This window comes from Lactuca virosa, chromosome 3 (genome assembly GCF_052849685.1).
Source record: "Lactuca virosa cultivar CGN04683 chromosome 3, Lactuca_virosa_CGN04683_v6, whole genome shotgun sequence".
NCBI lineage: Eukaryota > Viridiplantae > Streptophyta > Magnoliopsida > Asterales > Asteraceae > Lactuca > Lactuca virosa.
The window spans coordinates 82,606,853-82,631,156 of NC_136428.1; the positions used below are offsets into that span (position 1 = coordinate 82,606,853).

Here is a 24,304-nt window from a genome sequence, read left to right on the forward strand (position 1 = left end):
TTGTTTGGTTGTGGGCTTAGGGCAGATTCACCCATTCAACTGTCTATTCGATCTCGGTATTATACAACTCGTATGTACTAAGTGATCATAGGAAGGTAGTATCGGTACATCGAGTTTTCAGGGTAATCACATGTTCAGATAGAGTTACTGATAAACAAAACTGGGTATCATTAAGCTAAGTATGGTAATTATACTTGTGCTTCTCGGTCTTGGAGCGATTAAGACTACAAATCGGTTTTTTAGAAAATATAGGATTTTCTATGGTTTACATCATTATTTTGGAACATAAACAGTTTTCGAATTAACTTTCTGAAAACAATGTTTTATAACAGAGTAAATGGAACGAGGAACCTATTTACGAAAGGTTCAACTCTTCTTTACGAACTAGTATAATATAAAGGACCTTTAAAGGTTAACTCTATAATTCCTTAGTTTATACATTAGAGTTATATATAAGTAATATCCGATAGGCAGTGGAATGTGTGACTTCCACCTTATTTCATGTTCCTTGTTTGGTTGTGGGCTTAGGGAAGATACACACACTCAACTGTCCGTTCGATATTAGGTTATAAACTAAGTGATTGTAGAAGGAACTATTGTGGTTACTATTTTACCAAGAAAATATTGGATTTTCTAAAGGAAACTCATTCATCGTTTCAAAAAGGATCATAACTGTTAACTCTATGATTACTTGGTGAATACTTTAGAGTTATATATAATAAAGATCCGGTAGACAGTGGAATGTGTGACTTCCGCCTCATTTCCTATTCCTTGTTTGGGTGTGGGCTTAGGGCAGATTCACACATTCAATTGTCTAATTGATCTGTATTATATGTAATTTGTATTCACTAAATGATCATAGAAGGAACGGGTATTATCACATTCTTATAAAGAAAATATAGGATTTTCTAAAGGAACGTTTTCGTTCAAATATAAAGGACCACTAAACTTAACGTTAAAAGTACTTAGTGAATACGTCAGGGTTATATACATGAGGATCCGACAGATAGTGGGATGTGTGGATTACGCCTCATTTCCTGTTCCTTGTTTGGTTGTGGGCTTGCGGTAGAACCACATAGTCGACTGTCTGTTCGATCTGAAATGTATATGACTTGTATTCACTAAGTACTCGTAGAAGGAACAATCATGAGTCGTTTTACTTATCATTTATCACCAGTAAAATAAAGGATTTTCTGAAGGAACTGGCGAACTTTTCAAACGAATAAAGAATATACTTTCTATAACAAAAATATTTATGAACTCACCAACTTTATTGTTGATACATTTTCAAACCAATTGTATTCTCAGGATCGTTAGTAGACAGGTACTCTCTCTCAGGCGTTGTGAAGACGAAGCTTACATCATATCTTTTGCTATAGTTTTATTGTAAACTATGAAATGTTTTGAACAAAATGAAAAATTTATATTATTAATATAATGGTTGTTGTTACTTTGATTACTATGATACATGTGTTGTGATGCTTACATGACGTCATCCGCCCCCGTACGTTTCCGCCTTTCCGATCTGGGGGTGTGACAAAGACAAAATCGACGATTTCGAAAAGAACTCGGCGAGTCTAGGACTAAACTCTTTAACCCGGATGAAGATGAACTCGACGATTTCAAGGATGAACTCGGCGAGTCAATTGTAGAAGGTCCCAACTTTGTTAAAGGAGAACTTGGCCAGTCCCTGTAAGACTTGGTGAGTAGGGTCGAAGTTTTAGCGCTCTCAGGATAATGGAACTCGACGAGTTGTGGGGTCAACTCAGGGAGTTGAGTCAACCAGATGTTGACTTTGACCCAGAGTTGACTTTGACTAGATTGTCACACCCCGCTAAAGCGAAAACACGAGGCATGAAAGTATAAAGGGTTTCATAGCAAAAGTTAAAAGACAACACCAACCATAGTATTAAAAATCATTACAAATTTACAATGGGTTTGAACAACTTTTAAAACAAATTACAATGAAAACTGAATTACAACACATGCGAATGCTCCTAAAAGTGATGTGTCCCTAACTGCCACTTACTCGATGATTCCTGAAAAGCATGTAAAACGAGCGTCAACTATAAAAATAGTTGGTGAGTACTCACAGATAAAAAAATAATATTGGTTTCAAGAATCGAAATAAAAGTTTTGATAAAAGTTTCCATAAATAAAAGTATATTGCTAAAATGAGTTTTTAAGAATCGAAATAATATTCGTTGTTACAAGGAGCAAACAATTTCATTGCTAAAACAAGTATATAAGTTTTCAGTAATAAAAGTTTGTTGCTATAATGAGAAACAAAGTTCGTTGCTATAATAAGCATAAAAGTTTCGTTGCTAAAATAAGTATACAAGTTTCATTGCTAAAAATAAGTATACAAGTTTCATTGCTAAAAATAAGTATACAAGTGTCGTTGCTAACATGAGAATACAAGTTTCGTATGTGCATAAAGATTCGTATGTGCCTCAAGTTTCCATTCATGAGTTCACAACCCAAGCCTAATGACCGAATCGTGCCCTATTGACTACTATGTGTATCGTAAACATAGTGTATAAAATGGTAAAATGCACTCAAGCGAATCGTGCGAGTGAGGAGTTATCTACCTCCTGATAGCGCTATCCATAATAACCATAGGCTCAAAAGAGTTAATAAGTTGTGTCTAGAGATTCCAGGGACTTAACCGCGATACAGTCCTCATGAATTAAAGTAACATACACATACATACGAAATATAGCAACCAAGTTTCATACGAGTCAAAATAAATACAACGAACATAAAAATTTTAGGACATGCTTTTCCACCCTAAAACATTTAAAAACCGAAAATAGGGGAGTTATGAATACTCACAATGCATTGAGATGATGCAAATGGTTCCTTGAACTACGTTCCACGTGTACCACTACCGATTCCTACAATAATGGTATTCGCTAGTGAGTCTCTAATCGAAATCTAACACTAGTATACTTACTACTACAATAGAAATATGCCAATATTGTGTCAAAATTTAATATTGATAAGTTACAAATATTTTTCTGTGAAAATTAAATTTCAATGAATCAATTGTTATATAACAATTTAAGTGGAAAATTCGCATTATTGGAATGTTAATATTTAACATTTTAAGAGGTGTTCTAATGATTAAATATTCAAAAACTAAATCAATTTCGTTCTAAATTTCCCAAACTTTGTATTTCAGTTTTAATTGAAGTCAAAGACCTTAAGATAAATGTTCTTCAATTTTTGATTTGTCTAACTATTTTTCACCATTTAATCATAAAATCATGGAAAAATAGTAAATTATCATGAAAAATTCTTATAGTTTTTGTGTAACTGTTTTACAGTGTACATAATCTGGGAATAATATTAATATGTGTTTTCAAAAAGTTTAACACAATTTTTCTGATTTTTGTGTATTTAATCTATAAAAATAGAAATAAATAGATAACAATTTCAAAAATTTATAAAACCTTTTTTTACAAGTGTTATTACACATACTTAAGGTGGGAAAAATATAAAAATGGATTTCTAAACTATTTAACCCAATTTTATGATTTTTGTACATTTAAGTGTATTAAATCTTGCGAAAATAGAAGAAAAATAGCATACAGAAGATAAAAATCTTCAAAATTTTTATTTATCATCCTAACTTAATGCAAGAGTTTTTGGTAAATTTACATGAATTTTGGATGAGTAAAATTATTTTTCCTGTTTTTAATCCATTATAAACACCAAAATCATGGAAAAATAGATATATACTTTGAAAAATTCCCAATATATTTTTCCGAGTCTTAAATGTAAGGTTAAAGCTGTGAAAAATAAGAAATAATATTTTCACATTCCGTAAAGTGGTTTTATGATTTATTGGAGCTAAATAAAAAAAATTAAAAACCATAATAAACAGTAACAGAAATCGATGAAGCTTCATGAGAGATGTTTACTAACTTAGAGGGTCATCCACAAATATTTTCAGAATTTATTAACAAGTGTAAGTATTTTATATGCTTTAACACTCTATTTTCTTATTATTTTCATGTAAAAATAAAGAAAATATATATTGAGCAGAAACTTTCCAGAATGCATCTTCAAACTATTTAATAACAATAAAAAATTGTTTTCTTATTTTTGATGTCGAAAACCTTGCCTAAAGGCTCAAGCAATTATAGAGAAAACTTGATTATTGTGATTTTGGTAAAGATTATTGATGTTACTTTCAGAATTTTTGCAACATGTTCCAAAGACTTTTCAATCAAGATCTTTTTATACCTCTTAATAGATGATGTTAAGTGCTCAAATTAATTTTTACTTGATTTTTAGTGATGAATAAGACCTTTGAACATGCAATACAAAACTAGTATTCACAAAAAGGTGCTGATTAAGCAACAGTTTTGTAAAAATTGCGAAAAATCGAAATATTGGAATTTTCCAGTGAGGTTAGATGGGTTTGAAATCTAACTCAAAATATTATATTTCAGAAAAAGAATCTCGAATTTTGGTTAAGAAATGAGTGAGATATGGCAGTTTAAAGTCAGGTAAAGAAATCTGGCAGATTGCATGCATGATGATTGGTTAGAAAAGTGAGTTTTCATCATTTCTTTGAGTAAATCTTTTGAAATAATTTAAAGATATCATGATAAACTTATATTCTAGTCATGTTTCCAGAGATCAAAAGATTAAAACTTATCAAAATGTATACATGCATTTATGAACAAAATTTTGTTTCTCAAAAACACTTAACTTGAGTTTGATGTTTTAATCCGTAAAATCGATTTTTGCACTAAGATCATGAACATGCAGCCTTGTTTATCATACATGCATGGTGTTAAAACACATCCATGATGTTCTAAAAACCATTTTAACAAAAAAAAACAAGTTTGAAGAAGATGAAGAAGGAGAAGAAGGAGAAAGTATAAGAAAATAGCAAAACTTGAAGGAAAAGTGAAGTAGAATGAATGAAAATTCAGGATTACCTTCAAGATTACTTCAAATGATGAATATTTAGATTTTAAGGTGTGTTCTTGGAGCTATTTTTCTGTAACATTTCGTGGTTAGGGTGAGGGGAAGAGAGAAAATGTGATGGTGATGAAGAGTGTGAGAGAGAATGAGGAGGTGAAGTGTGGAGAGGTGAGAAATGATTCAAATTTTGGGGAAGAGAGATAATGGGAGAGAGAGGACGAATTTTCGGGGGGGGGGGGGGGGGGGAAAGAGGCTCCCTCTCTCTTGTTTCTTTTATAAAAATTCAAATCTTTTATAAAAATATCCAACTTTTTATAAAATGTGCACCTTAACCTAGTTTTTATGCATAAAACTCTTGATTTTTGACATATAAATCAAGGGTAAATGTTAATAACTAAATCTTTATTTTTCATTGATTGTATTTCATAATAATTATTATGATAAGATAATATTATAAGGTTCATAATTACTTTTATAGGATTTTTAAGGTTAAAGTTTATAAATATGAGTTTTAGGGCATTTAAGGGTTTTGGAGTTTAATAAACTTTGAATATCAAAATAAATTGAATATTTGAGACTTCAAATTATCTTGTGGTATTATAACTCTTTTATAGTTATAAATAATGTTTGTAATTTATTTTTGTCGGTTTATTGGCATTTATATGTAGTGGTTCCGAGATTCAAGTGAACTTGAAGAACCAAGTATACTAGTCCTAGTCTTCAAATTTGACTTAAGATTCTATGAGACTTGGACCTAATTTCTACTACTAGGTCAAGTGCATGATGTGTGTATATGATTCATGAAAAGGTGTTCGAGTCAAAGAGTGACCCAAATATGGATAGTCACTACAACTCAGTAGATGTAGAAATCACATATCAATGTGAAATCTAAGTACACTATCCATTGATTCTAATTGTTTCCAAGTTTCTTGTAGGTTATAACTTAGCTTCTAGTTACTAAGTATAGTATGTGTAGTGCCTATATGTGCAACTAAGTTTAGTCAAATCTAAAACTAACTCGAATTTTGACGGTTGTCACAGTCTCCCCCGGTTGAAAGAATTTCGTCCCGAAATTCAATTTGCGACGTATTCTATTAGAACTCAGTCGAATACAATTGTATAGTTGGAGAGGTGGTGACTTGAAGAGCTCTTTGATTATTTTGGGTTAATTCCTCAAGGGAAGAGCCCAATTCTTTAGCTATAATCAAATTAGTGTTTCCTTAATTCGAGTTCTACCGTCTAGATTGTGGGAAATTAGGATCATGGAAATCATGATCCAACCATGGCGACCTAGTCGAAAAAGATCATCTGGTTAGATATTATCGGAATTAAGAGAGCGGTATAAGTATTGCTGAAGCACCAACTGCACTTAGCGTTAAATCCGCATTGATTCTTAAGTTGCATTCTAAATTAGCACTAAGTGTAAATTCGCCGCCTAATAAAGAAGAGATTAGGAACTCACTGAAAATTACAAAGGTAGAATGCTATTTTAAGAAAGGTGCAAAAAATATCGATCATTGAAAATAGTGGATTCTTAATTTAGTGTTTCTACAAAAACAATCATTTAGAGAATATATAATAGTAAAATTCAAGACTTTTAATGTATTTAAAGAAAAGAAGAAGCATAAGAAAATGTATTCTTTCACATATATTTTATGGATTTAGAAAAATGATAAGAACAATGGTATTCATCTTGTGTATTAATTGTAAGAAAAATACAATGAAAATTACATTTTAAATCAAGTTTCCGAATTTAGAACGAAAGAGCAAATGTAAATAAGGATCACTTGTTTATAGTAGATTTCAAAATAAAAACAAGATGTATATGATAAAAGGCATAATTGAATATATCAAAGTTGACTAAATCAAAATTATGTCTCACGACTATACACGTATTAATCGCTCAAAACGAAAGGGTAGACTTCTAGTCTGTATGTGTACGAACATGATACCACGAGAAGAAAAATAGACAGAAACAAAGTTAGACAATGTATTGTGTTACTATCATGGGCGTGCGAGATCTAAAATCAGAAGGAGAGCGAGAAATCAAGTTCGGGGGAAAGAAAAAGGAAGATAGCGGCGACAATGATTGTTATTGTTAAAATTATAAGAACAATACCTATAGGTAGATTTAAAACCGGGTTGAGATATATTTCAAACTTAAATATTTGATGTATATTGATGATTAAATAGACATGTGGGAGTTTTAATGTGTTTGCTAAGGATTGCTAAAAATTCATGAGTTATCTATTAAGTTAAACTCCATTTGTTAAAAAGAAGAAATACTAAAACATGTAATTGAAAATCTGACAGTTTTGACCTTTTTGACTGGGGTCCAACAATGGTTAAAACGGATAAGGTAAGGACTTAACATATTTAAAAGAATAATTACATTTTCTTTTTTGAAAACGTACGAAAATGGTAATCAAGGTTTAAAATAGTTTATATGCCCTTAAACGCACATCTATCCATTGAAATGGATTTGAAATGAAATTGAAATAGCAGGATTAATATAAATATTGGTTAAATTGAGTTTTGGAGAAAAGTGTTATGTTAAAGCAAGTTGTCAAAAGATTTTAGTGAGTTAAATAAAACCGATGAAGTGAAATATCTTTTTGATGGAAGATTAAGAAGGAACAGGTAGATTAGTGTAGCTGATCGTACCTAAATACTAAGGCGAGTAACGATGTCTTTTCCCCAAAATAAAGGACAAGAAAAATTATTTGTAAAACGATTTTAAGTGTCAATGCAATTTCCGACCTTTTATAGAGATCAAAGGGACATCCTATGTAAAGTTTTAAGCTCAAGGTGGGAAACAACCTAGAGCTAAATCGTAGCGTAGTAATAAGGTCTCACTTATGGGTTAAACCTCCGTGTCTCCTCGTGAGTCGAATCCAAAATGCCCGCCAATGGTATCCAAGTTATTACTTAGAAACGACTCATCTACCTCCTTACACGATGCTCCAATTTTCATCTGTGTCGGTATCGGAAAGCTTTCCTAGTTGTATCTCTAGTACGAAGACGATGAAGAGGTATTGAGGAACAATTGGTATAGGTTTCGACTTAAGATTATTACTAGTGTATATCTAGCTACTAACCTTATATCTAAAGTCAATAGCTACCGAGGAATACTCATTCTCAGTACTATGTGCATTGCTCCTAGAGTGGCTAGTGATGTAACCTAAGTGGTTAACCTAGCACTTGATAAGGGACAAAAATATTTCTAAATAAATGCATTGTTATAAAAGTGCACTTAGTTTCTAAGTGTATCTAGATGAATGCCTATAATATGCAATGCTCGTATGCACACTGAAAAATTTTGTTTATCAAAAGTTTATGTTGAAAATTGTTTTGAACATAATTCTACTATAACCGTTTCCAGCCTCACATTAACTTTCCTTAATTAAACATAGTTGGCCAGGCTATACTTAATTAAAGTCCAATAATGCGTACTCGAATTAGTTGTACTAGTAGTATGTTCAGTATTAAAAAAAAAACGTTTAGAAATTTTTTGACTATAGTTGTGGTTCTCCAAAGAAAAACCGGTATTCTCTATAATCTTCGGCTCTAATACCATTTCTGTCACACCCCGCTAAAGCGGAAACACGAGGCATGAAAGTATAAAGGGTTTCATAGAAAAAGTTAAAAGACAACACCAACCATAGTATTAAAAAATCATTACAAATTTACAATGGGTTTGAACAACTTTTAAAAGAAATTACAATGAAAATTGAATTACAACACATGCGAATGCTCCTAAAAGTGATGTGTCCCTAAGTGCCACGTACTCGATGATTCCTGAAAAAGCATGTAAAACGAGCGTCAACTATAAAAATAGTTGGTGAGTACTCACATATAAAAAAATAATATTGGTTTCAAGAATCGAAATAAAAGTTTTGATAAAAGTTTCCATAAATAAAAGTATATTGCTATAATGAATTTTCAAGAATCGAAATAATATTCGTTGTTATAAGGAGCAAACAATTTCATTGCTAAAACAAGTATATAAGTTTTCAGTAATAAAAGTTCGTTGCTATAATGAGAAACAAAGTTCGTTGCTATAATAATCATAAACGTCTCGTTGCTAAAATAAGTATACAAGTTTCATTGCTAAAATTAAGTATACAAGTTTCATTGCTAAAAATAAGTATACAAGCTTCATTGCTAAAAATAAGTATACAAGTGTCGTTGCTAACATGAGAATACAAGTTTTGTATGTGCATAAAGATTCGTATGTGCCTCAAGTTTCCATTCATGAGTTCACAACCCAAGCCTAATGACCGAATCGTGCCCTATTGACTACTATGTGTATCGCAAACATAGTGTATAAAATGGTAAAATGCACTCAAGCGAATCGTGCGAGTGAGGAGTTGTCTACCTCCTGATAGCGCTATCCATAATAACCATAGGCTCAAAAGAGTTAATGAGTTGTGTCTAGAGATTCCAGGGACTTAACCGCGATACAGTCCTCATGAATTAAAGTAACATACACATACATACGAAATATAGCAACCAAGTTTCATACGAGTCAAAATCAATACAACGAACATAAAAAGTTTAGAACATGCTTTTCCACCCCAAAACATTTAAAAACCGAAAATAGGGGAGTCATGAATACTCACAATGCATTGAGATGATGCAAATGGTGCCTTGAACTACGTTCGACATGTACCACTACCGATTCCTACAATAATGGTATTCGCTAGTGAGTCTCTAATCGAAATCTAACACTAGTATACTTACTACTACAATAGAATTATGCCAATATTGTGTCAAAATTTCATATTGATAAGTTACAAACATTTTTCTGTGAAAATTAAATTTCAATGAATCAATTGTTATATAACAATTTAAGTGGAAAATTCTCATTATTGAAATGTTAATATTTAACATTTTAAGAGGTGTTCTAATGATTAAATATTCAAAAACTAAATCAATTTAGTTCTAAATTTCCCAAACTTTGTATTTCAGTTTTAATTGAAGTCAATGACCTCAAGATAAATTTTCTTGAATTTTTGATTTGTCTAACTATTTTTCACCATTTAATTCCTTGAATAATCATAAAATCATGAAAAAATAGTAAAGAGAAAATGACAAAAATAGCCAATTATCCTAATCACTTTGCGGAAAATAGCCAAAAAAAATCAAAATTGCAAAAATGGCCTTCAAAATCGCAGATGGGAATGGTCCATCTGCGATTTGACTTTTCCATCTGCGAATGTACAAGTACCTAAAGCACAGTTGTGGTTTAGGTACTTGTACATTCGCAGATGGAAAAGTCCATCTGCGATTTTCACTATACACCTGCGATTTTTCGCAGGAAATTCTATAAAAGGATTTTTTTTCCTCATTTTTCACTCTTCAATATAGAAAAACTCTCTCTCTCGGGGATTCCTTTTGACGATTTCTTGAAGAAAATGGACGATTACTTCAACAATCCCGAAAATATGGTTAGATTTTAACTCTTTTTATGTTTATTATTTTATTATTTATTGTATTAGTTAGTGTAAAAAAAAGAAATTGTATTGTTTGTGATAGGGTAATTTTGTTGTATTTGATAGTTTTAATATTTGTTATTACTAAACTTGAAGTTGAAATGCTATTTTGTTAGTGGTTGTATAAATGTACAAGTAGAGACTGCGTAGAGTGTGCATCGGGTAGTTGTACATTTAGTAAAATGGTTAGAATATGCTTATTTTTTTTAAGTTAGTAGTTAAATAAATTGTTAGAATAATGTTTACAATATGTTTGGTTAGTGGTTTACAATATGTTTGGTTAGAATATGTTATTTTATATAATTTGAAACTTAAAAATTGTGTGTATATTTCTCGTATAAGTTGAAAATTTGTTAGTTTAGTTGTCGTTTTAGTTGAAAAATTGTTTGTTCTTGTTTATATGGTTAGATAATGTTATTTGATATAATTAGAAAGATAAAAATCGTTTGTATATTTGTCGTATTACTTGGAAAATTGTTTATATAGTTGCCGTTTAAGTTGAAAAATTGTTATAGTATGTTATTGTTTTTTAGCGTAAATATATAAATTATTTATTAAATATTTGTATTTGCATTGTTATTATGTTATTATTGCATTTAATAATAAAATATTTTAAAATGAAATAGTTGTTTAGTTTTCTAATATGTTATTGTGTTTTTTGCAGCATAATTCTAATTATTTCGATTTGAAAGCTATTGTAAACTTAAAGGGATCGGGGTGTAACATATGGGAAGTGTTTGAAGTGTTAGATGGTGTGAGACGTGAAATATTTAGAGATACAGTATTTGGTTATTTGTTGGACGTCCCTCGTTTACAAGGGGACGGATTGTTGTTCCACAAAATGTTCCTTCATCAGATACGGCCGGACGCTGTTTTATCTCCAGATGGAATAAAACGGTTATATTTTAGAGTAGCCGATACGAAATTGGTATATGGGCCGGAAGAGTTTTGTTTGATAACCGGGTTGAAATTTGCGGAGTATCCAAAAAACATCGGGAAAAAAGTGTCAGAAAAAATAGTTAGTACTAAAAAAAGATGTTTATTGCGTGAACGGCTATTTCCGAACCATACAAATAGTTCGGTGAAAATCGGTGACCTGAAAAGTTTTATTTTAAATCGACCATTCTTAGAAGTTGACGATGCCGATGCAGTTAGAGTATGTTTGATTTACATTTTATGTGAATGTTTTTTGGGAAAAGAAATAAATGATCGTGTGCCACAAGATTGATTTTTTTTTTGGCTGAGAATTTGGATGTTTGGAACAAGTATTTTTTCTTTACTTTGATACTTTTATATTATTGATGTTAAGTTATATTATAACTAAATTTTTTTTGTTTTGTTAGTTTCGCTTGGGGTAGCTATTTATGGGATTTTACGTATGATGATCTTGAGGATACATGGAACAAGATAAATAAATATTTATCACTTCCTGAGCGTCGTCAAACTTTGAAATACACTGTCTCAGGATTTACGGCTCCAATTAGGGTATAAAAATTTACTTATATTTAAATGGTTTTATTGTTATGATAGTTATTTTAATTTTAACTTTTATTACTATAATTGTAAAAATTGTAGATATGAATATATGAGATGCTTCCGGCTGTTCGTGCGTGTGGATTTGTATTGAGAAAAAATAGAGACATGCCTCGGATGAAACGATGGAGTGGGACAAAAAAATTGAAATGGGTTGATGTGAACAAGATTTTTTCAAAGATACAGGTTTATAAATTTTTTTAATTATTAATAAAATTCATTATTATACTTTTATATGAAATTTTAATATGTTCTATTTTTTAGGAGGGACAACCACCAAGAAATAAAATGTCACCGAGTGATGATGAGATGACATCTTTTTATTATATGTCATTTCAAGAGTATGTATATGGTGAACGGAAATCAGTTCCATCCCCAGTACGGGACCATTTTAGGAGACAAGACGAATCTTCGTCTAGTATGTCGTCTAGTGGTCGCTCTCATGGTAGAGGTGGGCGCAGCGGAAAACCCAACGTAGAGGAGGTGTTGAAACGACTACATGCACTGGAGCAACATGTGTTTACGAACCGAGAACCTACAGAGGTGTTTGTTGAAGAAGTGAATAATGAAGATCTATGGAATAACATAAGTTTTAAGGAGCCTGCAGTATTCCAAACAAAATTTGATGAACGGGTTAGTTACACGCTACATTATTTTTTTTAATTTATTAACATATATTAATATTTGTGTTCATATTTTATATTTGCAAATTTAGGTTGTAGAAGATGAAGTGATGAATAAAAATAATACAAATGAATATATTTTTGGTGATATTGAAGACGACAAGGTTATTATAGATATTACATTTACGATTTTAATAATTTATTTTTAATGTTTCTTTCGTTAATAACTATAATGTGTTAATTTTAATGTAGGAGTTGGAGGAGAGGAATGAGAATGCGGGTTGTAGTAGGAACAAATTTGATGATGATGTGTTTGATGTAAATGATAATGAAGCTAAAGAGGTTGTTATACTTACATTTATTTTAATATTTATTTAGTAGATTGAAACATGTTTTAATTAGAGATTTTTGCTTATTAATTTAGGTGTCGGAGGAAGATGAAATACAAATTACGGGAAATGTAGATTATTATGATGCTTATGGTTTTGATGGCAAAGAAGTTACACCCGATAAACCGAGGGCTCGAAATCCATCAAAGTATTTGTGCCCTCCGTACACCGAGGTATTCGTTTAATTTAAAAAGTTATATCGTAATAATAGAATTTTTTTATATGAATTATTTGAAAGATAGAGATGTAAACATTTCAATATTGTTTTAGCTGCACACAACACCGAAACAAAAAAGAAGAGCAAAAAAGAAGGTTGATATGAAATCAAGGAAGCCCCGTTCCTCCTCCAGCATTTGCTGTTGCTCACGACTTCTCCGTGTTGCGCCTGCAACCACGGTGAGGTTGTGATCAAGAATTATTTATTTCATTCATATGACGTGCAGGATCGTTTGTTTAATTTGGTGTTAGATAGAGAATTTTGGAGCGCCTTGTTTGGGCATATACACGACGGATGGTTGGAGTCAGCGGTAAAATAATACTTAATTTATTTTTTGAAAAGTAATTTATTTTTTAGTTATTAACAAAAGTGTCATAATTTTGTGCAGCATATCACCCTTTGGTATAGAATACTGATGGATAGACGTTTTGATAGCGTCCGACATACAATAATGCCAGCAAACGGAGTTGATTACTATTGATTAACGACCTGTATTTGTTTACTTGAATTGAAGGTAAGCCTAACAAACGAGGAGAAGAGGATTACAAGGTCCTGCTCATTACGTGTGTTATTTAAGGCTGTTGGTTATACGAAGGACGCATTCGCCCATTTCATATTTGATTTAATTTGCACCTTACTAGCAATGCTAATGGGCCACCAAGGCCCAATAGCTTATATATGTCATTGAGGGTCCCTTAAACATGTAATTGGGTCACCGGAGGCCCAATAAACATTTATTATTAGTGTTAGGCCCAAAAGCCATGTCAATGGACCTCGAAGGCCCAATAAGCATGATTAGGATATCTCAAGCCCAACTATTTGGATATTTACTTGTTTTAGGTATAGTATAATTGTTGGAAAGTTTGATTGAACGATTGTTATCTTCGCATCGGCACGAGGCCGGTCGGTTGTTTATAACAATATTTGGAATTATATGTATATTCATCTTTCTATTTTCATGAGTTGTAGTTTGGTATTTTTGACTCAAATATCTTAAAAACAAAATAATTGGTTCAAAATGTTGGTTTGACCTTTTCAGCCCTTTTTAATAAAAATAACAATTTTAGTCCCTTATTTTGAAAAAGAAACATTTTAGGCCCTTAAACCATTTTCTTGACATTTTTGACCCATAGACTTGTTTAAATGATGATTTTAGTTCAAAATTTACTCTTTGGCAGTTTCAGCCCTTCCAGTAAGGAATTTTTCAGTTAAAACCCAAACCTTTCGCAACTTTTACAATTTTGGCCCAAAATCCAAAAAGTTTACATTTTTTATCCTTGTTTGGAAAATAAATCATTTTAACCCCTGAATTGGTTTTGTTTACCCTTTTTACCCCCTGTTTTGAGAAGTTTATCATTTCAATCCCTTGAAAGTTATGTTTTTCGCAATTTTGGGCTCAATGGGCTGAAAAACCCAAAAATTTGGCCCATTAAGCTACAAATTACATTTCTAGCCCTTTAAAGAGTATGATATTCATAAAAACATTTATTTTTACTGTTTTGACTCTTTTAGTCCTTAAGAAAACCGTGGATGGCAACTCTCAACTCAACTTTTAATTGTTTGACAAATTTAGCCCGAAAATGAGTTTTATGTAGCATTTTGTTTATTATGACTTAAGCTAGGAACTTTTCTTGATTTGTTCAATAAAAGTATATTAGATCATGTTTGTTTCCTCTTTTGTGTCATAGATCTCGAGATTTCTTCCCTTTTTGTTACATATTTACCACATAAACACATAAAATCACACATACATACATGAAATCATACATAACATACACATACACATAGATATACACATTTTACTTGTATTCTCCCCCATAAAACTTGTGAAAACCGAAAAGAGAGGGGTATGAACTCACATTTTTCTTATGGATCTCGGTTAAGAAGAAGAAATGAAAGAAACCGGTGAGATTTTTCGGCCTAGTAAGCTTCTTGGAAGATCTTTGGCTTAGATGTGTTCTAAGAAGCAAGATCACGAATTTTGTATGAGTTAAGGGAGATTTTTGAGGTAATCAAGAAGTTAAAGTATGGATCAAACAACAACTTACCAAGGATTAGTCATATTAGGAAAAGATCTTCTTGTAGCCCCTTGTGAATCTCGAAATTTTGGAGGAAAAGTGAAGGAGTTCTAGAGTGAGTTTTGAAGAAACTTTGAAGTGGTGATGGGGTGTGTGTGTGTTTCGGCCGAATTAAGAGGAGGGGAGAGAAGAGAGTGTGAATTGAGTTGACATGCATGGAAGTATGAGATTTGTGCATGGGTTTCCAATGGACAAATATGAGGTGGCATATAAAAGTCAACTCTTTCCCCCTCATTTTTGTAGTTGGGCCGAGGGAGGAAGAAGAAAGAAAGAATTTGGGGCCTTTTTGTGCTTAAATCCATATGATGGCCCATGATTTCGACTGGTTCTTTGATGAACAGGAGATTCTCATTGATTTCTATTTCTTCTAATGGAATGACGAGAGTCTCTTCGGATAAGCACTTCTTTAAATTGGAAACATGGAACACGGGGTGTACACTGCTGAGCTCAGCGGGTAGCTGCAGTCTATAAGCCTCTGGACCTATTCGGGCAAGAATCTCGAAGGGTCCAATGTATCGAGGGTTTAGTTTTCCCCTTTTCCCAAAACGAATCACCCCTTTCCAAGGAGAGACCTTTAACAACACTCGATCCCCGACTCTGAATACCAAGGGCTTTTGCCGTTTATCAGCGTAGCTCTTCTGTCTGTCTCGTGATGATTGCAATCGGGCTCTGATCTTAATTATCTTCTCGGTCGTTTCGCGTATGATTTCTGGTCCCGTGAATGCATTGCCTGGTATCTGTCCTCTTGCTAGCTGAGTGTCACCTACCTCAGCCCAACACAACGGTGATCTACATTTACGCCAATACAATGCCTCGAAAGGAGCAACATTGATGCTTGAGTGATAACTGTTGTTGTACGAGAATTCGATCAAAGGAAAGTGGGTATCCCACGACCTTCCAAAGTCTATCACACATGCGTGAAGCATATCTTCTAGCGTTTGAATGGTTCGCTCGCTTTGACCTTCCGTTTATGGGTGGTAGGCAGTGCTCATGTCAAGTTGTGTTCCGATAGCTTTCTGAAGCGATTGCCAAAAGCGTGAAGTAAACCTACTATCTCTATCTGAGATGATAGATATTGGCACTCCGTGGAGTCTCACGATTTCCTTGATATAGATCCTTGTCAGTCGTTCCATCTTGTATGATTCTTTTATCGGCAGGAAATGGGCGGATTTTGTCAACCTATCAACTATTACCCATATGGTATCCAAACCATCGTTCGTCTTGGGTAGTTTGGTCACAAAGTCCATAGTAATCCTTTCCCACTTCCATTCGGGAATCACTGGTTGTTGTAGCAATCCCGAAGGCTTCTGATATTCCACCTTTACTTTAGCACATGTGAGGCACTTGCTAACGTAAGTGGCAATTTCTGCCTTCATGTTAGGCCACCAATAATGTTGCTTGACATCCAAGTACATTTTATCTGAACCTGGATGGATGGAGTATCGCTTCTTGTGGGCTTCATTCATGACTACTTCTCTGAATCCCCCAAGTTTAGGGACCCAAATGCGGTTCATGAGGTAATATGCTCCGTCCTCCTTCACTTCGAAATTCTTTTCCATTCCACGTAACGCTTCGCTTGTTTTGTTTTCTGCCTTAATGGCATCCAACTGGGCTGCTCTGATTTGCGACGTCAGGTGGGATTGGATGGTTATGGAGAAAGTCTTCAAGCGACGATTCGAGTAATCCTTTCGACTCAAGGCATCAGCTACCACGTTAGCCTTACCTGGGTGGTACTTGATTTCGCACTCATAATCGTTTAGCAGCTCAACCCATCTTCATTGCCTCATGTTTAACTCCTTTTGATTTAAAATGTGCTGGAGACTCTTGTGGTCGGTGAAAATGGTGCACTTAGTACCATAAAGGTAGTGCCTCCAAATCTTCAGGGTAAAGACCACAGCTCCCAATTCGAGATCATGGGTGGTATAATTCACCTCATGTGTCTTTAATTGTCGGGACGCATAAGCTATCACCTACCCATGCTGCATGAGTACACAACCTACACCCTAATTCGACGCATCACAGTAAACTACAACGTCCTCTGTTCCCTCTGGTAGTGATAGTACCGGTGCACTACAAAGTGCTTGCTTCAGAGTTCGGAATGCAACTTCTTGCTTATCCATCCATTCAAAGGGTACGCCCTTTTGCGTAAGCGAGGTAAGTGGCTTGGCTGTTTTGGAGAAGTTCTGAATGAATCTCCTGTAGTAGCCTGTGAGGCCTAAAAATTGGCGAATTTCTGTGGGTGTCGTTGGGATCGCCCATCCTTTGATGGCTTTAACTTTAGAAGGATCCACATGTATCCCTTCTTGACTAACAACATGACCTAAAAAGTTCACACTACGGAGCCAAAACTCACATTTAGAGAGTTTTGCGTATAACTTTTCGGTTCGCAGGGTTTCCAGGATTTGTCGGAGGTGTCGGCCGTGTTCCTCTTTGCTTCGAGAATAGACTAGGATATCGTCGATGAAAACGATGACAAAGTTGTCAAGGAATGGTCGGCAGATTTGATTCATTAGGTCCATGAATGCGGTAGGGGCATTCGTTAGACCGAAGGGCATTACGACAAATTCATAATGTCCATAACGAGTTCGGAAGGCGATTTTGGGGATATCCTCCTCCCGGACTCTGAGTTGGTGGTATCCGGATCGCAGATCTATCTTAGAGAAGTAACTTGCTCCTTGGAGTTGGTCAAATAAATCGTCGATTCTCGGAAGTGGATAGCGATTTTTGATAGTGAGCTTATTAAGTTCCCTGTAGTCAATACACATCCTAAAGGAACCGTCTTTCTTCTTAACAAAGAGAACCGGAGCTCCCCAAGGTGAGAAACTGGGTCGGATGAATCCTTTGTCCAAAAGTTTGCTGAGTTGACTGGACAACTCTTGCATTTCCGCAGGAGCCAATCTGTAGGGCGATTTGGCGATGGGTGTAGCTCTTGGCACGAGGTCAATTCGGAACTCGACCTGTCTTTCTGGGGGTATCCCCGGAAGATCTTCAGGAAAGACATCTGGGAAATCGCAAGCCACTGGGATGTCTCGAATTTTGACCTCTTCCTTGGACTTATCCATTATATGAGCCAGAAACGTCAAGTCCTTCTTTCGTAGATACTTCTGTGCCTTAATGCATGAGATAAGACGAAGGTTCGTGTTGGGTTTGTCTCCGTATATAGTTAGGGTTTCGTGATTTGGGAGGTGAAGGCGAACGACCTTCTCGTGATACATAATTTCAGCATGGTGGGGGCTTAACCAGTCCATGCCGATAATGACATCAAAACTCCTAATGGAAACAGACATTATGTTTATTTGAAAGACGTGATGATTTAAGGTCAGGGTACATCCGATGTAGATTTCCCCATTGGATTCTGTTTTCCCATTAGCCATTTCCACCGTAAAGGTTTCATTAAGCTTCTGGGGTTGTTGTTTTAACAAGTGTTTGAATTTATTACTCACAAAGCTTCGTTCTGCCCCAGTATCAAATAGGATGCATGCATAAGTGTGGTTTAGGAGAAACGTAGCGGTGACAACAGCGGGATCCTGAACCGCTTCTCCCTGACCCATGGTCAGCACTCTTCCGGTTCCTCCATTCCCAGGGTTGTTGTTGTTGGGGCAATTTCGATGGAAATGCCCAGTCCTTCCACATCCATAGCCGGTGTGGCTTGGTCCTGCATTATTGCCGCTGTTGTTGGTGTTGTTGTTGTTGCAGTTGTTGTTGTTGTTGTTGTTGTTGTTGTTGTTGTTGTTGTTGTTGTTGTTGTTGTTTCCTTGTTGCTGGTTCTCGGGAGGATAGGTCCTGCAATATTTTGTCATGTGACCCTTCCGATTGCAGCTGGTACAATGCATCTCCCTGCATTCGCCATTATGATGGAGACTGCACTTGTTGCACTTTGGGAGATTCCCGGAATACTGCCTAGGGGCACTTGGATTAGCTGAGACTGGAGCATGTGGTGTGGAGGGAACTTGGGTGGTTGCAGCATTGACTGTCACTGTTTGTTGCTTCTTTGACGACTCTGAGCCTTGTCGCCCCTTTCTCTTGTTGTTATTTCCTTTCTTGTTGTCACTCTCCTTCTTGCCCTCAGTTTCCACTAGCTTCTCGCCCTTCTTGTTGTTGTGGTCGTACAGTTTCTTAGCCAACCTCTTGGCACTGTCGAAGGTTTCAGGATTTGCAGCTATCACATTTCCTTTAATTGGGGAGGTTAATCCCCAGATGAATCGTTCGATTTTCTTTCCCTCTGAAGTAATCATGCCAGGGCACAACAACGATAGTTCGCTAAACCTTGATATGTATGCATCTATGTCGGAGTTTCGGACGGTGAGATTCCATAACTCTTGCTCCATTTTCTGGATTTTGCCTCGCGGGCAGTACTCAGCCATCAGCATTTCTTTCAACTCCGCCCATGGCATGGCGTTGGGTACGGGGAGAGTCATGGCCTCTACATGTCCATTCCACCAGGTGAGAGCCTGGTCAACAAATGTGCATGCGGCAAACTTCACTTTCACCTCCTCGGGGCATTCGCATATCTCAAATACCGATTCCACTTTTTCGATCCATCTTTTTAGGGTTATCATTCCCCCCGTGCCATTAAAGGTTCGTGGCTTGGCATTGGTGAAATCTTTGTAAGAGCATGTCTTGGTAGGTCCTTGATTTATTCTGTTGTTCGAACTTCCAGCCCCTTGTCCATTGCCTCCACCATTGTTCCCTTGGTGGATTTGCGCCATGGCTGCGGTGACCGCAACAGATACAGCTGCTTGGAATGCAGCTGAGTTGACTTCGGGTGGGGTTGGTCCAGGGTTTCCACGGGTTGGTTGTTGAGGAATCTTTCTGTCATGGAACGGAAAGATGTTGAGTGCCTATGATTTTTGTGAGATTGTGGTCCTATAAACTAGGTGTATTGGATGGACTTAAGTGGTTTCACAAATTAGCATACAATCATGGATACATAACACACAGCAGATCACAACATCACAATAGAGCACATAATATTTTCCATTAATAATATCCGTACTTTGATACATGAAAATTTGCTCGAAGGAGCATACATAAGTGGTGCAAGTTCGGCAGCGTAACGACTCTATGAGTAGTGTAATCACTTAAACATAGAGTCGATGGTACATAGCATAGATCATATAAGCATAATACTAAAGATAGATATGACTAGTCCTAACACTCTAAGGTGCACTCGGCGGCGGCAGTGAGGTCATATACCAAAGTGTTGTGCCAACAACTGGGCCATCTCTGTCATTTCTCCAATGACTTCATCTCTTTCCTGGTTGGCCTGCACCGCTCATGCCTCCATGGCGAATAGCTGTTGCCGCAGGGCGGCAATCTCATCTTCCGGAGAACGATTCTCTCTTGTGGAATTTCCTGGTGGGGCAGGGGGTTTCTGCTGCGTCTCGCTGGTAGGTGGTGTGACAGAATCCTCGTCTGAGTCTTGTTCTTCCTCCATGTCGTCATCGGTCCCATCAAACTCGTAGTGTGTGTCCGTGTACTCGTCAGGTTCCACGCCGTGTGCTCCCCCCAGATCTCCCTCAGGCTCATCCTCGATCATCCCGTGGGCCACTAAGACCTGATGAAACTGAATGCCCTGGTGCTCCCCTTCCATATTGACTGAGAGGAGGTATATGAATAAACTATTATTACTCCTAGTATGTTTTAATTATTGTATAAATTGAGTTGATGTTCTCTTCTTGGTAACAAAGGGGTATGTTTTTAGGTTTACCGACCATTGAGGTTTCCCCAGGGCATGTAATAGTTGTACTTCGGAGAAATGTAGTTGATCAGGCTACATTCACCCCCTAATACCACTAGGAACAGTCCCGACTTAACCGAGATGTCAGTATTATCTTATTTGATTTGGTATTATGTTCTTTTTCCTACATCGCACAAGTAAAGATGTTTTATCGTTGTATTTTATTTGTTTTGTTCAGAGTTGTTTTAGTCCCTCTTTGGTTTATAGTTGCATATCAATGTGTGGTTAGATATGCCAGTTCGCTATAAACAGAGCTCTGATACCAACCTGTCACACCCCCGAACCAGACGGCGGAAACGTCCGAGGGCTCGCGTGACTTAAATTGAATATCATCACAATGGTTATATATGAAACACAAGATAAACTTCACCATGCATTAATACATAACGATTGACATTGTTCACATCCAGTACATTGTTTAAATATTACATGTCCATAGCATCAATTGTTCGAGTGTTTTCAAAACATAACATCCTAACATACTTGATATTACCCTTCAGCTTACCTGTTACCTGAGAATACAAGTTATTTTGAAAAACGTCAACATATGAAATGTTGGTGAGTTCATAAGCAGGGTTGTGATAAAAATGATTTGCGTAGTTTATAAAACCCAGAAAATCCGATATTTTCTGAAAAGACAATTGTTTACCCAAGGGTGAAGATCCATAAGTTGGTGCATGAATGATTTCAAAATGTGTATAAATGGGAAGTTTTGTATTATAGTTATAGAAAAATACAAGCGAGTGGTGCTGATTTCCTCGAAAAACCCGACGTTTTCCGATAACATAAAATATAATTGTTTTATGTTTGTTATACCGCTACACGAATGATTTTGATTACTTTTCCTTGATTACTCAGATAGTATTGGATTTATTTAATTTCGTGAGTCGTTATAACCATGCATAATAATGACTAGTTCGTCTGTCTTGGCATCCTAATGAACGCCGGAAGTTGATCTTAAGATTTTGTCACCCTAGACTGGCCGAGTCTAACTGTACTGAACAGTTGAGGTGTGGGGGAGTCACCCCCGTATAGATCTATACACAAACTCTCGCTCTCCCTCCAGGAGACTTTGATTATAACTACAGACTACGAACGACCCTTAGGGGTGTCGCCCGTTATTACTCACTTAATCCAAACGGAGTTGATTACTATTGATTAACGACCTGTATTTGTTTACTTGAATTGAAGGTAAGCCTAACAAACGAGGAGAAGAGGATTACAAGGTCCTGCTCATTATGTGTGTTATTTAAGGCTGTTGGTTATACGAAGGACGCATTGGCCCATTTCATATTTGATTTAATTTGGACCATACTAGCAATGCTAATGGGCCACCAAGGCCCAATAGCTTATATATGCCATTGAGGGTCCCTTAAACATGTAATTGGGTCACCGGAGGCCCAATAAACATTTATTATTAGTGTTAGGCCCAAAAGTCATGTCAATGGGCCACGAAAGCCCAATAAGCATGATTAGGATCTTTCAAGCCCAACTATTTGGATATTTACCTTTTTTAGGTATAGTATAATTGTTGGAAAGTTTGATTGAACGATTGTTATCTTCGCATCGGCACGAGGACGGTCGGTTGTTTATAACGATATTTGGAACTATACGTATATTCATCTTTCTATTTTCATGAGTTGTAGTTTGGTATTTTTGACTCAAATATCTTAAAAACAAAATAATTGGTTCAAAATGTTGGTTTGACCTTTTCAGCCCTTCTTTAATAAAAATAACAATTTTAGTCCCTTATTTTGAAAAAGAAACATTTTAGGCCCTTAAACCATTTTCTTGACATTTTTGACCCATAGACTTGTTTAAATGATGATTTTAGTTCAAAATTTACTCTTTGGCAGTTTCAGCCCTTCCAGTAAGGAATTTTTCAGTTAAAACCCAAACCTTTCGCAACTTTTACAATTTTGGCCCAAAATCCAAAAACTTTACATTTTTGATCCTTGTTTGAAAAATAAATCATTTTAACCCCTGAATTGGTTTTGTTTACCCTTTTTACCCCCTGTTTTGAGAAGTTTATCATTTCAATCCCTTGAAAATTATGTTTTTCGCAATTTTGGGCTCAATGGGCCGAAAAACCCAAAAATTTGGCCCATTAAGCTACAAATTACATTTCTAGCCCTTTAAAGAGTATGATATTCATAAAAACATTTATTTTTACTGTTTTGACTCTTTTAGTCCTTAAGAAAACCGTGGATGGCAACTCTCAACTCAACTTTTAATTGTTTGACAAATTTAGCCCAAAAATGAGTTTTATGTAGCATTTTGTTTATTATGACTTAAGCTAGGAACTTTTCTTGATTTGTTCAATAAAAGTATATTAGATCATGTTTGTTTCCTCTTTTGTGTCATAGATCTCGAGATTTCTTCCCTTTTTGTTACATATTTACCACATAAACACATAAAATCACACATACGTACATGAAATCATACATAACATACACATACACATAGATCTACACATTTTACTTGTATTCTCCCCCATAAAACTTGTGAAAACCGAAAAGAGAGGGGTATGAACTCACCTTTTTCTTGTGGATCTCGGTTAAGAAGAAGAAATGAAAGAAATCGGTGAGATTTTTCGGCCTAGTAAGCTTCTTGGAAGATCTTTGGCTTAGATGTGTTCTAAGAAGCAAGATCACAAATTTTGTATGAGTTAAGGGAGATTTTTGAGGTAATCAAGAAGTTAAAGTATGGATCAAACAACAACTTACCAAGGATTAGTCATATTAGGAAAAGATCTTCTTGTAGCCCCTTGTGAATCTCGAAATTTTGGAGGAAAAGTGAAGGAGTTCTAGAGTGAGTTTTGAAGAAACTTTGAAGTGGTGATGGAGTGTGTGTGTGTTTCGGCCGAATTAAGAGGAGGGGAGAGAAGAGAGTGTGAATTGAGTTGACATGCATGGAAGTATGAGATTTGTGCATGGGTTTCCAATGGACAAATATGAGGTGGCATATAAAAGTCAACTCTTCCCCCCCCCCCCATTTTTGTAGTTGGGCCGAGAGAGGAAGAAGAAAGAAAGAATTTGGGGCCTTTTTGTGCTTAAATCCATATTATGGCCCATTTTGATGATTTTTCGGCCCAATAGGTCTTTGGAGATGGTTCACAGCCCAAAACAATCAAAGTACGAGTTTTATGGCCCAAAAGGGCTAATTAAATTTGTTATGGCCCAATAAGAGTATTTTATTTCATTCAAGGCCCATTATGGCCCAAAATGTTAAAATCAATGAAAGTGGGTCCAATTAGAGCCCATTTAAGAGTTCTAAGCCCAAAATAGT

General features: G+C 35.4%; 1 long non-coding RNA gene across 1 annotated transcript; it reads left to right on the top strand.

Moving 5' to 3' along the window:
• Positions 1-12,570: 12,570 nt before the first annotated feature.
• Positions 12,571-13,048, top strand: LOC145163159 (uncharacterized). Its single transcript, XR_013739613.1, has 3 exons — positions 12,571-12,602; positions 12,845-12,934; positions 13,017-13,048. It is a non-coding gene; the product is annotated as an uncharacterized LOC145163159 (long non-coding RNA).
• Positions 13,049-24,304: the final 11,256 nt, after the last annotated feature.